Source organism: Crinia signifera, chromosome 1 (genome assembly GCF_055691185.1).
Source record: "Crinia signifera chromosome 1, ASM5569118v1, whole genome shotgun sequence".
NCBI classification, from domain to species: domain Eukaryota; kingdom Metazoa; phylum Chordata; class Amphibia; order Anura; family Myobatrachidae; genus Crinia; species Crinia signifera.
The window spans coordinates 158896592-158911812 of record NC_139217.1 but is presented as its reverse complement, the minus strand read 5'-3'; the positions used below and the strand labels follow the sequence as shown (position 1 = coordinate 158911812).

At 40.9% G+C, this 15221-nt stretch overlaps 1 protein-coding gene across 7 annotated transcripts in view; it reads left to right on the top strand.

Moving 5' to 3' along the window:
- PSD3 (pleckstrin and Sec7 domain containing 3) overlaps positions 1-15221 on the top strand; it is a 525478-nt gene that overhangs the window by 498027 nt on the left and 12230 nt on the right. The gene's annotated exons all lie outside the window — the stretch shown is intronic.

Here is a 15221-nt window from a genome sequence, read left to right as displayed (position 1 = left end):
CACATGTGGTAGAGAATCAGTCTCACACTAATACTAGGATGCACAGGTAGACTGTGCTGATTACTTTGATATGAGACTTGTACATTATACTGTATCTGTGTGTGATTGAGTTTCTGAATCTGTACACAAAGTCCTACAATTTAGCAGCCGCAGAGTTTTTCAAAGTTCTGTTCTGCTCTGTCTACAATCACACACGATATACAAGTGTCATATATCAAATGAACCAGCACAGTCTCATTGTGCTTTCTAATTGCATGGTGTTGCATTTACATAAAAAATGCACCTGATGTTATCAGAGCTGAACTGGACTTGGAGACTCGCGTCAGGCATCTTTGTATCCAGATGACTGACAAACAATGTCTTAAGTTGACACAAAAAGTTTCCACATTGACAAAAGGTCCACACATACAATAGATCGACATGGGAAAGGTCAACATATATTTTCTGGAGGATTTTTCCACTCTTTGGACTTACCATACACACAGACTCCAGTTGGGAACGATAAAGTATGCTGAGCACAGCCATGCACCTGGCCTGATGTGTGGCAGTCATGCGAAGGGACGAGGTACACTAATTGGGGGCCACGTGCTTAAATGTCAACAATGACACCTGAAAAAAGTGAAAAACTTATGTCAACCTTATTATTTGTTGACCTTTTCCATGTCGACCTTTTGCTTATGTAGTCCTTTTGTACATGTCAACCTTATGCTTGTCGACTTTTTACGGTCAACATCAACATTCTCTATTAGCTATACCCCCCGCATCTTGCACTACATGGTGTATTGAGGCTGGATGTATGAGGACATATCTGTACCTTTTATTTCTCACGGGATGCAGTTAGAATCCCGGCGGTCAAAATCCCGACCGCGGAAGTACCGACAATTTCTGCCTCTATGAGTGTCCACGACACCCATAGAAGGAGAACAAATTAGTGTGCCGAGCGTAGAGAGCCACCAGGCCCGCTGCATGGCAAACACAGCGAGCCCGCAGGGGGGGAGGGGGGGGGCGATCCACGTTCCCCCCTTGTCGGGATTTTGTCAGTCTGGATTCCGGCGTCGGGATTTTGACCGCCAGGATTTCGTACCAATCCCATGTTTCACAGCACTGTATTTTCAGCATGTCCAATACAGTACATGCATTAGCCATAGATAGATAGCTGTGCATGCATTTGTATATGTACTGTACAGAATGTGCAGCATCTTTACAAAGAAATAACGAACATGTGGATAGTAATGTATGAGTCACACACTTGAGATTTCTTACTGTGTTTAGAACATGCAGCCATCCTTTTAAATGTGTTTTTTTTTTTTTCTGTTGAAATAACATTCTCGCCCCCTTTGTTCCTGCTGAGATACAGTGGCTAAATAAGCATGTAACTATGCTGTTGCTAAGGTTTCTAATACTTCAGCAATCATCTTTACTGCTTTTACAGCTTCAGAAATGTTAACTTGTGTTTTTTGGGGGAGGGGAGACGGTTCCAGTATAGAATAACAAGAGTTAATCATTTTTATAATAATGTATCATTTGTTTCAAATAGAATATGTAGTGTGTTAAAATAAATGTGTTTGTAATGAAGACCCTCAGAGACTGAATAAAGTAAACGTGCCTTGGCATCACGCTGAATTTCAGTACATGCTGCCATGTTATACGGAAGACCCTCACGGCATGGGTATTTTAGTTGTAGTCTTTTCATAGATCACGTCTTTAGATTCTTAGGACATTTAGAACATTCTGAACTGTTCTCAGTAATGACAACCTACATCAATAAAATCATTTTTTTGTGTAGAAACATAAATGTAATACCTTATCTCACATCATCGGAGTAGTGTGGCTGCAGTGATGTGTCTCACTCATGGATGATCACATGAGATTTCCGCACACTGTATGGGACAGAATTGTGACCACGTTACATACAAGTCAGAATTGGGCCTTTAGAGTACAGATTTACTGATGTAGGCTAGATATTGGGCAGTATTCAATGTAAAATATCGCCGTGTGCAGCGAATCCTGTTTAGGATTCGCTGCACACTCGCTGTGTTCCAGAGGGCTGGCTGTCACTCGCTCTCCAGGTATTCAATGTTGGAGGGGCTCGTTGCCCCTCGTGGTGAATCTTAACCCCTGCAGCGGACGGGCGTCCGCTGCAGGGAGCCGTGGGACGGTGGCAGGCAGGGAGATGGAAGTCTCCCTGCCTGCCCCAGAACGTATGTGGGGGGGAGGTGGGCTCCCCGGGAGCCAGGCAGCACAGGCTGCCCCCCGGGAGAGCCAACAGGGGACCGGGTATTCACTGTACCCGATCGTGCATATGTAATGATCGGGTGCAGTGAATATATGAATATCTAATGAGCGGCTCGGCTCCCGGCCCCCTGCTGGCTGCTCTGTGTAAAAAAAAAATATATATATATATATTTTTTTTAGATTAAATATATATTCATGTGCTATAAGCACATGAATAAAAATAGCATGCCCTTTCACAGAATACAATTCCTGATTTTTTGACACCAAAATAAAAAAATAAAAAAAATTATTTTAAAAGTTCACATTCCACTTATCCATGAAAAGATGGAGAATTGCTACACGGAGAGACACGGCGAAAATCACTTAGAAAGACGACGAGAAGTGCACGTTGAATAGGGTTGTTCGCTTTTTGAGACCAAAATTCTCCGTCCAACGCGAGAAAAGCACAAACTCGCCATAAAACACGGCAAATTTTTCTCATTGAATACTGCCCATAGATGTACAGTACATGTAGCCTTCTTTCGCATAAAACAATCCTCTTTATTCATTGAAAACACTGTAATGTTCCATTTGAAATGCAGATACAGCCACACACAAAATATAAGTATGTTGCATATAATTTTAATCATCAGAAGCTGCTTGTCCACTCAGTTTTGCCCAGCACTGCCAAGTGAGATGTAGTGCATGCGTTCTGTGTAGGTGAATTGTAGCATGTGGAGGATAGATGTATTGGGACACATCTGTAGTAGTTACATAGGCCCTTATTCTGGTCGGTGCGGATATATCCGCGTGCGTTCGGCCCGCCGATGTTTTGTGTCTGCGCATGTGCAGAGGCGTCTCTGCGCATGTGCGAGCGGGGCGTACGGCCAAATCCCGCATGATATGTGAACACTCCGAACAGGGGGTGGAGAGGGGCGTGAAGGGCTATTTGGGCTCATTACCATATGCATACTCCCCGCGTTTCATTGGCGTTCCCATGCAAACGCTGGGCGTACGTATGGTAATGTGGCCGTGACGCACGTGTAGGGGGCGGACATATGACATCGCCGGATGTCAGCTGCCCGCCCAGATCCCTGCTTTTGCACGGAAAAATGTCTGTGTGGTCTGAGGTTGCGGGAGCTGGTGGAGCACTCGGTCCTGCATTCGATGGTCTGCGACCATCGAATGATGGGGGAGGTTCCCTTAGATGGAGGAGGCGTATTCCGTGAAAAATACACGTGCGGTCTGTTCGGCCAGCTTCTTACCGTGTACGGACGGAGTTGGCGATCCGTATGGAAGGCGGGGTTTCGCACGCACGGTCCTGGCCGCATAATCGGATCCGGCCGCACCGATCAGAATAAGGGCCATAGTAACTGTATGAAAATATTTGACAATAACATGGTACAAAATGTCATACATGTGCACACTGGGGTGATACACAGCACATACAGTACTCGTCTCAGAAAAAGTACACATGAAGCACACATTCATATTGCTGCCTCCCTCCATACATGAATCAGTGCAAACAACCTTATATACAGTATATACATAAATCCCATCCTCTCTAAGTAGTTATTCCTGGAAATTATAGTTTTAAAACTAAGCTGTTATCTAGAATTTAGCGATGTGGTTAATGTACCACCGGTTTGGTTTATAGTAGTCATAATTCCGATGATGAGGGTTGGGGTTAGGCATCAGGTAGTGAGGGTTGGGGGGGGGGGACAGGGAGGAGGCATGTATACTTCCCAGATCCCTGTCTGCATTCTAAGCATCGGAATGTCATGGTCAGTCTTCTGAATGCTGGCTTCCCTGCCCACCATCATAGTGTATTCTGAATAAAAGGCCAAATTCAGCATGTATCGCTAATTAGATTTTTTTTGCAACCGGTTGACTATCGAACAACTGCGCATGTGCAGCATTCACATTGCGCATGCACAGTCACAATTGGAAAACACATTTTCGTATGGCCCAGTGATGTCACTGGGCCAGCAACTCCGACGGTGTTGTCTTGAGAAATCCCAGAGTCACAAATGGTATCCATAGCTGCATCAGAGTGGGCTACCCACCAAACAAGAAATTGGAGCACTCGCCATACAGATGAGATTACATCAGTCGCCAGCCAGCTCACTGCATCAGTCATAGTTATGCCCCTGTGTAATTGCTTAATTTGTCAAAAATAATTATGATTCACCTGTATATTACTATTTTTTATTCTTTAAAAAGGCATATAGAGTTATTGCAGGTTTGTTGTACATGTTTCCATAGCTTGGCAAGGGGAGCAACAGTAATCATTTCTGTCTATTTTTGAACATAGAAGATTCCTTTATGGTTGCCAAAAATCTAAATTTGTTATTTAATTATGTACAACTTAAAGTCACGGGAGGGTTGCATACTTCACTCCGCTATTGCTGTAGCGTTTCCTACACCTACTTTTATTAGACTGCAGTACTTTGTACAGTCTAAACTGCTCAATAATATGTAGTCCTATAACACAGCTGAGGTTCTAGACTACAGTTCACTGAACGTTTAGGACACAGTAAACTGCCTTAGGTACAGTAGAAGATAAATGAATGTGCCCTTGTAAAATATTGGCCAATCTCGTTTAAACAATACTGTATTTAGTTTCTAATGTAGTATAGCTTCAATTTATTATGGTAAATTAATTAATTTAGAAGCTGAACTCTTTGAAGCGTTTTATAATAGCAGAGCTTTAAAGAGAAAATGCAGTTTCATAGATTCTAATCTCTAGGTTGCTTTACCCGCTATGATTTCAGCTGTGATAATCTTTTACTGCAGAAGACATTTATACTGTGGTTTATATCACCAGTACCACTTAGCAAATCTTATTGATATTACACTAAAGCTGTACTCTGCTCTACAAGCATAAAAACACCATAAAATAATAATAAAAAAAAAAAAAATACCTTTGCAGTATATGTTCTTGTCTTTGAGGTTTTGCCTTTTTTTTGTAGACTGATTCTAAAGGCCCCCATACTGTACATCACCGCGATTTGTGCCGATTACACCTGTTCCCGATGGAACGGGACGAGAAATCGGCCCAAGTCGGGTGCCTGTGATGTCCCCTAAGGCCATTGTGTCTGAGTTGGATGTCTGACTGGCATGCAGGTCTGACCTCGGACCCTCCTCCCGGCGGCGGGCGGGGAATAGGGGTCGCAGGTTATCCATCACATGTGAAAGGACCACATTTGATGTATCACATGCGACCCTGCTGCACAGGAAGAAGGCTCGCAGGGTATCGCCTGGCCATACACTGCTGCGAAAGATTGGGGACTTTCCCAGTGTTCCCTGAGCAACTGGGCAGCCCCCATCACCCCTCCCCGCACTGATAGATGCCATGCGCATGCACACAGCATCTATTTGGTGATCACCGGCTGTTCTGCAGTGCAGCAATGAACACTGGATCCCCCAAATGCCCCCCCCCCACCCATCAGACACTGCTGGATAGTTGAGAAGGTATGCTGTGATCTACCAAGTAAATGTTTTGCGGTGCTCTGTGGTTCTCCTTACTCCTGGCTTTGTGTTACATAATGTGTTCAGGAATATAAGAGGTCAATAATATTGTATTAGAAGGAGGTGGGCATTGTACCCCTACCCCTCACAGAATAAGTAGAAAAATACATTTAGTATTCACAGTAGTCATTCCCATTAAACTTTCTCAGCCTGGCATGGCAGATATCATGGAGTAATGACAGTTGGCTTAATAATTAGTTGTACCAAGTCAGATTTAAAACAGTTCAGTGCAGTATGACTAATTCCCATTACCTGGTTGTCTTTGGTAATCCTGGTTTTTGCCAATTTTAATAAGTTTAATGCAGGTTACCCACTGGCACTAATAAAAACAGTTCACTTATATTTAGCATGCAGTGTGTAACCAGTTGTTTAATCTTTGGCTGCGAGTTAACCACAGCTTCAGTGAACACGAGTCGGTAGAGCAGACGCACCTACAGTATCATACCTACAGGCACAAGTTAAAAATGGGTATGGGGGATTGGGAACCATACCAGTTTTCCTGTTTATATTGGTACTAAAAACAATAGTAATGGCATGCTTTTATTGCTAGTGGGCATATACTCCAACATGGATGGCTTGTCTTTCTGATATTTAATGGTCTGTGTACTAAGCCTTGGGGCGTGATAAAGGGGAGGGAAGGTAAATCGCAGTCAATCAGCTCCTAATGGTGCCCACACACGGTGAGATGTGTTCTAGGTGCGAGTTGAGCCTATACAATGGCATGTATTCAATGCCGGTGCGAGCGGCCGGCGAGGGGGTTAAACTGCGAGGATCGCAGAAAACCAGTGATCCTCGCAGTTTAACCCCCGCGCCGGCCGCTCGCACTATGCAACGTTCCGGGGGAATGTTCTGTGACTGCGAGGATTCCCCTAAACTGTGAGAGTCGAGGCTAGTGCAGCAAACTCGCTGTAATTAGCCTAGATTCTCGCAGCTTTTGGAGGCACATACGCAAATTCCCCCTCGCTCAAAAAACGGAGCGAGGGGGAATTTGCGTATGAGGGGGTCAGTTGAATACTGACAGGGTGAGCGGTGACTGTGAGCAAAAAGTCCTGCTCGCAGTCACCGCTCGCCCACGGCATTGAATATATGCCAATGTGTTCTATACAGTGTAGAATGTACATATTTATTGTTATTATTATAATCATTTATTTATATGGCACCACAAAGGTTCCGCAGCACCTAACAATACATAAATGAGCAAAAACAGATAACAAATTACAGTACAAGACAATTTAGGACAAGTACATGGTAAATATGGATAGTTTCATCAGGGGACAGGACACTGAAGCAATCATCAGGGTGGTAGAGGTTTATATATTCTAATAAAGGCACATGAGGAGAGAGGGCCCTGCTCGTGAGAGCTTACATTCTAAAGGGGAGAGTTAGACAGACAGGGGTGACACAGAAGGGGAAGACATACTGTACAAATTGAACTACAGTACATGAGATTTGAACTACACCAGATTTTGACTACACTACAAAATTAAGTAGTACAATAGCATGTGATGTAGTACAATAATACCTGCATGCACATACTATTTTGCCTTGCAATATTGACTACACGGCATCACAAGGCAAAATAAACACGGTGTGATTTGAACTAGACGCAATGCGATTTGAACTAATAAGATCAAATCGCATGCAATAATCTCACTGTGTGTGGGCACCATAACTGTCATTTTTCAACCACAGCCTGTAACATGTCAGGTAGGAGCTGATTGGCTGGTACTTTATCTCTCCAATTTATCTGTCTCCAAGGCTAATTACCAGAGGTTTAACTTGAAAAAGGGGAGCCACACCAACTTCCAGTGAGTTCCGGACGGCGATGTTTGGTAGTGATTGGTGAGGCAGGTGGAATGACTCCCCTATTTGAATTTTGGACTGTGGTGCAGCCCCACCTCTGGAGCCGCCCCTGCTTAGTACATAGACCACTTAGATTGGTATTCAATTGTTATAACGTGTCACATATCGCACTCATTATGGTCAGGGTTAGCAACAAGTTTGCGCATTTCAGCTGTTGAAAAGCAACTGAATACCGCCCTTAGACTCTTCAGTATATGAGTCTTGGAATTAGAGGAAATATGCTTGCAATGTTTTGCTTTAGGCAACATCAAAGTTGTTTTTTATTGTGGAGAACATTTGCATAAAACAAGTCATTCCTAGTAAAACAAAAACACAGTTTTCAAGACAAATTAACTGTTTCTCCAAGTCAATGACTACATGCAGAATTATGTAAAATGCCATGACTAGTATATTTGATTTCAAAATGTTATTTCGCCTAACATTAGTTTTTGTGTGATATGAATGTTTCTCTTTGCTAAAGAGCTGAGATCTTCAGTTCGTAATGTGAACACTAAGGTGACTTATTCTGTCATCTTTAATTCGCTTTGAGGAAAATTAATGGAAGCCTTGCTATACTACTATGGATTGAGGAGGCCAATCACTTCACAACAATATTTAAACCCCATTTATAGCACATTTTCACCTTTCATCTATATTTTTAAGGTTCACCGGGAAATACAAAAATGAGAACTCCTTTCTTATTATAATATCACAGTGGCATTAGTATGTTTCTGTCTAGATTTGTAATGACCCGTAAAAGTCCGTCGAGAAATTATACTAAACCCCATTATTCCTTTAAATACAGTTTTACTTTTAAGTGTTGTGCATTGTTTTACCATGCAACATACTGTATCAATAAACTTTTTTTTTAAATTAGTTTTTTTTTTTCCTCACAGTTTAGTCATTTTCTCATCTTCATGGCACAACTGTCAGTATATTGTAGCACACACAACACATATGGGTAGATGCTTGAAGTAGTGATAATGGAGGAGAAGTGATAAAGTGCCTGGTACTTTATCACCGGCCAATCAGCTCCTGACTATTACATTACAGACTAGGTTTAAAAAAGGGTCACTTCGAAACTGATTGGACGGTATGAAGTGCCAGGTACTTTATCACTTCTCCCTTATCACTGCTTCATACATCTATTCATAGTGCTGAAGGTAATTGGGTCTTGTGTACACACTGATACAATCTGCATAAGATCCAGATAAGATTTTGACTATATAGTCAAAATCTTATCTGGATCTCATGCAGATTGTATGGGTTTTATCCCAAGCGATCCAGATATGTTCAAGATGTGCGCTCCCATATCTTAACCAGAAAGTCTTGGCTGCCCTGTCTATATAGTGCAGATCTGCACTATATAGTCTAAATTGAATGCAGATAGTGTAAATTGTATGCAGATAGTCTAAATTGTAATCGCATCTGGATCTTATGCAGATTGTACTAGTGTGTACACAGCATTAAACTCCTTAATGGCTGAACCTTAATGACTAAAAATATTACAAATAAAAATAGGAGGTGTGAAATTGATGCCACCCAAAGCACAAGCAAATCAGATAGCCCAACCCTTAAACAGGAAGCATTGCTTATTTGGAGTAATAAGTATATTACAATAAACGATTTAATAAAAAAAAAGTTCTTTATTATAATCAGATGTATACACAACATAAATAGATTAACCCTCTGAGTGCCAACGTTGCTTTGAGAGATCCTCAAAATATCTACTAAAAATGCCAGCGCCACTCACAGCGACTGTTCTTTAACTTAACTGACTTGGCTGTATTTGTATTTATTTATACTAAAAGAACAGTCGCTGTGAGTAACCCTGGCATCTTTAGTGGATGTTTTGAGGATTTCTCATGGCACCATTGACACTCAAAGGGTTAAAAATATCCAAACTGCCTATAATTTTCCTCTAATGAATGATGTACACTTAAACATCTGGCATCATAACAGTAGTCATCTGAGGAAGCCAATAAATGCTCAGTCCTGAGAGGTAGGGTAACACGTTACAAGGAAAACTACCATTGCAGCACTTCTGGTATGCTACCGGCTGTTTAAATATTTATCTAGAGTTTGAATGAAACTATAGTGGAAGTGTGTTATCAGACTCCATGAACTTTTAGCCCCCTGTATACAAGGGAGGTAGGTGAGCCGAGACTGCAAATATATGATCCATTACCACAGATACATCGATTGGTACCTCATTATTACTTGGAAATAGAGTGTTAATGTGAATGTCATGAAGAGCCAGTATCTATTATCAACAGTAATAACAACATTGGATGTCAATAATAATTTGTGGAATTAACACTTTTATTAGTATTGAGACTAACTACTAATCCGGATTGAATGATGGCAATTACTAACTGTTATCAATCATGTTACTTACATTAGAGGAAAATTCTAAAGTGTACAGTAAGTTTGGATATATTTATGTTGTGTATTATGAATAGAAGTAAAATAAACAGGGCAAGATTAGCCAAATTGGTTCTCTGTTAAAAATGGCAGACACTAAGGGCTGTATCCTATTATCCCTGATGCTTTTTCAGATGATAATAATAGTACTCCTATCCCAATTTATGAATAATGGTCATGATCGCGTTATCCATTTAGAGGCTATTTTTATCAGATAAAAATGGACCTGCGATCGCTCGAAAACACAGGGGATCCAGGGTAAGTTTCCAATTTACATGTGTTATCGGGGCTCTGATGGCCGCTTCACATTTTTGAGGCACATGAAGCACAATACCTGATAATTGCCAATATTGGGGGATAAGGATGTAGGCATGAGTGTGCGTGTGTGATAGGATAGCCCTTGGTGAACGTATTGACAGCTGAAAAGTACAGCTGCTAATAGGATATCCTCTAAAGCTGTTGCAGATATTTAAAGACTGTAATTTAAAAATAAGCTCTCAAACCATAATTTTTTATATTAAGTAATATTAGTCAATATGTGTTTTTAGGTCTGGAAGTACATTGATTTAGATAGATTTGCCCTTGAAACAATTGGACCTTGAGTAAATAGAGAATTGGTTTTAATTTATCATAGATCTCTTCAATCTATTGCCAATTGATGGGCTTTGAGAATGCACTCATAATTGTAGATGCCCAAAGTTGTGGTTAAACCAATACACAAAAAAAATAATAGCTGCCTGTGTTATCACCTAAGATCCATATGTTTGACTCGAGTAAAATTAAATAAAAATGATATGCTTTATATTTTAATTTGATCCGTCAATATTTAAAAACATTATAAATCTATATGCCAAGCAGCTATTTTTTTCAATATGGTGAATCTCATTGATATTACATAGTACATTGTAATTCCTCTTTTATTCTACCCAAAACTAACTTTTACCCATTTTGAACCTGCAGAATAGTGCCATAATATTGCCCTTTTATAAGTTTCTTCTGTATGTGTAAAATGGGCTTTTAATGCTCCCGTTAAACAATCTTAGAAATCAGATTATCATATTACCTTGTTCTTTGGAAAGCTACAAATGTTTTATATATTAACTCAGAATGCGAAGCAATATAACTGTTACTGTTTTGCAGAACACTGGAAATGTATAAATTGTGCTCTGTTTGAGGAATGAGCACAAAATGATAGTTGGCAATGCTACCATTAATAGTTGCACAAGAGATTGGATCTCAGAGATTGTGCCTACTTTCAGGAGCTGTTTCAGAATTGCCAAATAAAGAAAAATATCTGGATTAAACTGATAATTGTTCTGACTACTCTTACAAATGCTTGGCTATTAAAAAGAATATTTGAAGACTGCAATCATTGAGCAGGTTTATTTAAACCCTCTACCCCAACTTAGGGCCACCACTAGCCAGTGCCACTACAGTCCTAGCACCGCTGGCGTGATGTTCACTTTCTGATCGCCCGCTGTAATGTTTTTATCATCTCCTTGTCAGCTGTCCCAGGCTGTCATTGCTTTGAGCGCATTACAGCTCTCACACAGAGTGCAGGACGAGACATCATGATGTCTCTTCTGCAGTGCTAAGTAGTGACAGGACTCATGGCAGAGTGTCAGTGAGATTGCAGCTGACTGTTCAGCTTTCAGGTGAGTAACGCTAAGGGATCGGGTGTGGGGGCCTTTGAAGGACACCGACAGAGTTCAAATTATAGACCATAAAACACTGCAGTGCTGCTATATCAGGCTTAGGCAGAGAGGAAAGGGTGAATATAAGAATTCAACTAATAAAGAACATTCATATATGTCATTGTCATTCCCCCCCTCTGTCTAAGCCTCACAGGACTAGTATTTTTTTTATTGTCAGTGAACCCTCATGACTTAATCTGGCCCTGCATCCCGAAATATAGCAAACTTTCCCTGGAGATTTAGGTGCTCCTTATATTACATCGTAATTGCAGTGGATGCTCTTCTGGCATCCACTGTACGGTACATCAAAGAAAAGATTTAGTGTACTAATATATTATCTTTCCATGTACTCTTTTTTATTAGACAAATACTGACTAAACAACTGTATTACTTTATAATCAATCTACCTATCTTTTGTTTCCCTTTGGCTAATATAGAACCATTGAGTTGTGTATGAAAACTTAAATTGCTCTGACCTTTCTGCATTATTCTGTATATACATGGCATTTCTTTCAGAATTTTACCATCTGAAATACCGTAACAATGAAAAGGTTATATAAAATTATTTTGCAAACATGGGAAACACACCCCCTCACTGCTTCCTGCTGATCACTCTGCTCATGTATTTTATGGACAGAGCTTTGAGTCAGGCACGAATGAATAGACATAGATTAGCTGCTGCAGAGCACCTTTGTATTATAAATTATGATTGAATACACGCACAGGCATTCATTGGCAGAGCAGTGAAGTGCACCAACTACCGCTATAAAGCCTTTCCAGGTATCTCTAGCTGTGATTACTGTTCTTAAACCCCGTGAAACTAAGTGCATTTAAATATGATTGTTCTTCTGAGACTCTGTTCCTGTAAGAAAAAGAAAAAGCAGTCACTGGGCCGCAGCTTCAAATTACAGTTAGCAATAAACAAACTTTACTTCTTCACTATTTTTGCAAGAAGACAGACTTTTGCTGGATTCATACTGGAGAGCAGTGGTTCTCAACCTCGGTCCTCAGGGACCCCCAACGTTGCACGTTTTCCATGGTCACCTCACAGATACACAGGTGCACTAAGTACTCATTGGCACATTTTAAAAGATCACAAGTGGAGATAATTATTTCACCTGTGATTCTATGTGGAGACCTGGAAAACGTGCACTGTTGGGGGTCCCTGAGGACCGAGGTTGGGAACCACTGCTGTAGAGTCCTCTTTGCTTTTTCTGATTAACATATTTAAGCATACAGTAGTAGATTAAGTGCAATATCGCTCATTTTGCACCCTCTGAGCAATATTGTATATAATATCACTTAGTGCAGTGGTTCCCAAACTTTTTTTGGAATTACGGCACCCTAGAGTATCTGAATTTCTTTCACAGCATCCCTGGGCCAAAACATTCTTATTGAGAAATTTAGAAATTACATTCACCATAATAATTTTAATTGGTCCAGAACCACCAAGCTAAGGCACCCAAGCAAGTGTCCTGAGACACCCCAGGGTGCCATGCCACTGGCTTAGTTTGTATGCTCAATATCCTCAGCATTGCTCACTCCCACAGTGCATTACCAATGTCCTCAGTTGTCCTGCTTGTACAGGCTCTGGTGGACATTTATTAAGAAGGGATGGCCAGGGCTCAACCAATCCCCCCCCCCCCCCACCCCCGGCATGGTTCCAGTCACTTCTGATGTCACATTGTGGGGTGTCGCTGTCTGCTGTGGTGTCTCTATCACATATATCTAAATGTATCTAAATACAGACCAGACTGTACTAGAAGCACTAATGCAGACAGCGGCACCCCAGGCAGGGAAGAGGAACTGTACAGGTTTTGAAAGGAGCAGGGTTCTAGAATGAACACTAGATCACAATGGTACTTGTACTGCCTTATCTCAGGACAGCTCTAGCAGAAGGAAGACAAAGATTGGCTTTTTATTTTGGCTATAACTTTTCTCAGTTTATTCATATATATTTAGAACTATCTTATAGAGTCCTATTTATGTATTATGTTCCATGAAAGTAGGAACTGAAGGTCCAAGAAAAGCCAGCTGACAAATGTCCTGAAGGTATTTAGAAGATAGTAATTGTCCTCTTAATGCTGACAGCCAGTATACAGGAGAACTAATGTATACCTCCCAACTGCGATAATGGGGCGTGGCCTCATGGGAGCTGCAAGTATAGGCCATGCTTCTTGCTGCTAGGCCGCATCATCAAATATTTGGGCAGGATCCCACATCACATCTCTAACAATTTGGGAGGTGTGGTATTAGTTCTTTTTGAATAAACATTCTAGAAAAGCTTTCTTATTACTGATAAATAGTAAATAGGTTACTACAGTATATGATGTCAGAAGTAGTGCTAACTTGTTCTTTTAGCCTTATCATTTTGTTGTGCAAATTACTCTGTACACAAACTAGCCACCCAATACACAACACACACTCACTCATGCGCACACTCCTCTTTTGGCACTGAACTCATTTTTAAGCAATCTGCAGTATGAGTCATATCTACATTGAATAAAGGTACTGCATATATAAGTATGGCTTCTAAAACATTTAGAGGGCACACAGTTATTTTTACAGTGTAAATGAACTTTGAAAGTCATAGAAAATGATTAGACTTCTTTTAGGCAACCTAAATCTTTTAATTTTTTTCACATTTATTGACTGACCTTCCATCAGCCTCATAAGCAGACAAAGCTGTCAGATAACAATTAGTGAGATAGAACCGAAGATTGCGGGGACTAGTGATAGTGAGGAATGTATCTTTGATTCATGGTGCAGTGTATTGGAGGCCACTGTAGGGAAATTAGGCAAGTCTCCAGAATGCAAAATAATCAACTGGGCAGGTCTGATAATTCCCGTCAACCAAGTGCCACTGTCCAATGGTGGCAAGTGTTCTCACAGGGCCATCCGGTCCTAAGTCAGGAATATGCAACCTGTGGCCGGGATGTGATGTGGAACTGCATATCCCAGCATGCCTCGCCACAATTTTGCTATTCAGGCATGCTAAAATAAAACTGTGGTAGGACATGGAGTCTCCTTTCATAGACAGTAGACAGTGGCTTATGGCAGTAATCCATCCATGTATTGTGTCATTTGTTTTTGCTGCTACTTATATGCTGGTGATATTACAATAACATAACGACTTAACGGAATAAAATTACATATTTTCTTCAATTCAGTCTTTATCAAAAGACTAGTTGCCAGCCTGTCAAAATGATGGAACAACATAACAGTAATATCAGCACCGACGACTGTGATCACCTGAATGGAGCAACACTTGAATTGCTCTATTTGGCACCTTATAGTGGCCGTCGGAGAGCAAAACACTTGAATTCCCCCCATAGCGGTGAGAAGCCTCATTAGCCTTTTATTATATACAATGTAGATAAGGATAAAGACTCACTGTATTTTAGCTCACCTAGGCGCATGGGAGGTTTGACAGCTTTTGGCCTCCATTGCATATGGCTGAGACTGTTTTCCAGGTAGCCAAAATGGAAAATCTTTGTAAATAGTCTTTTTGGGACA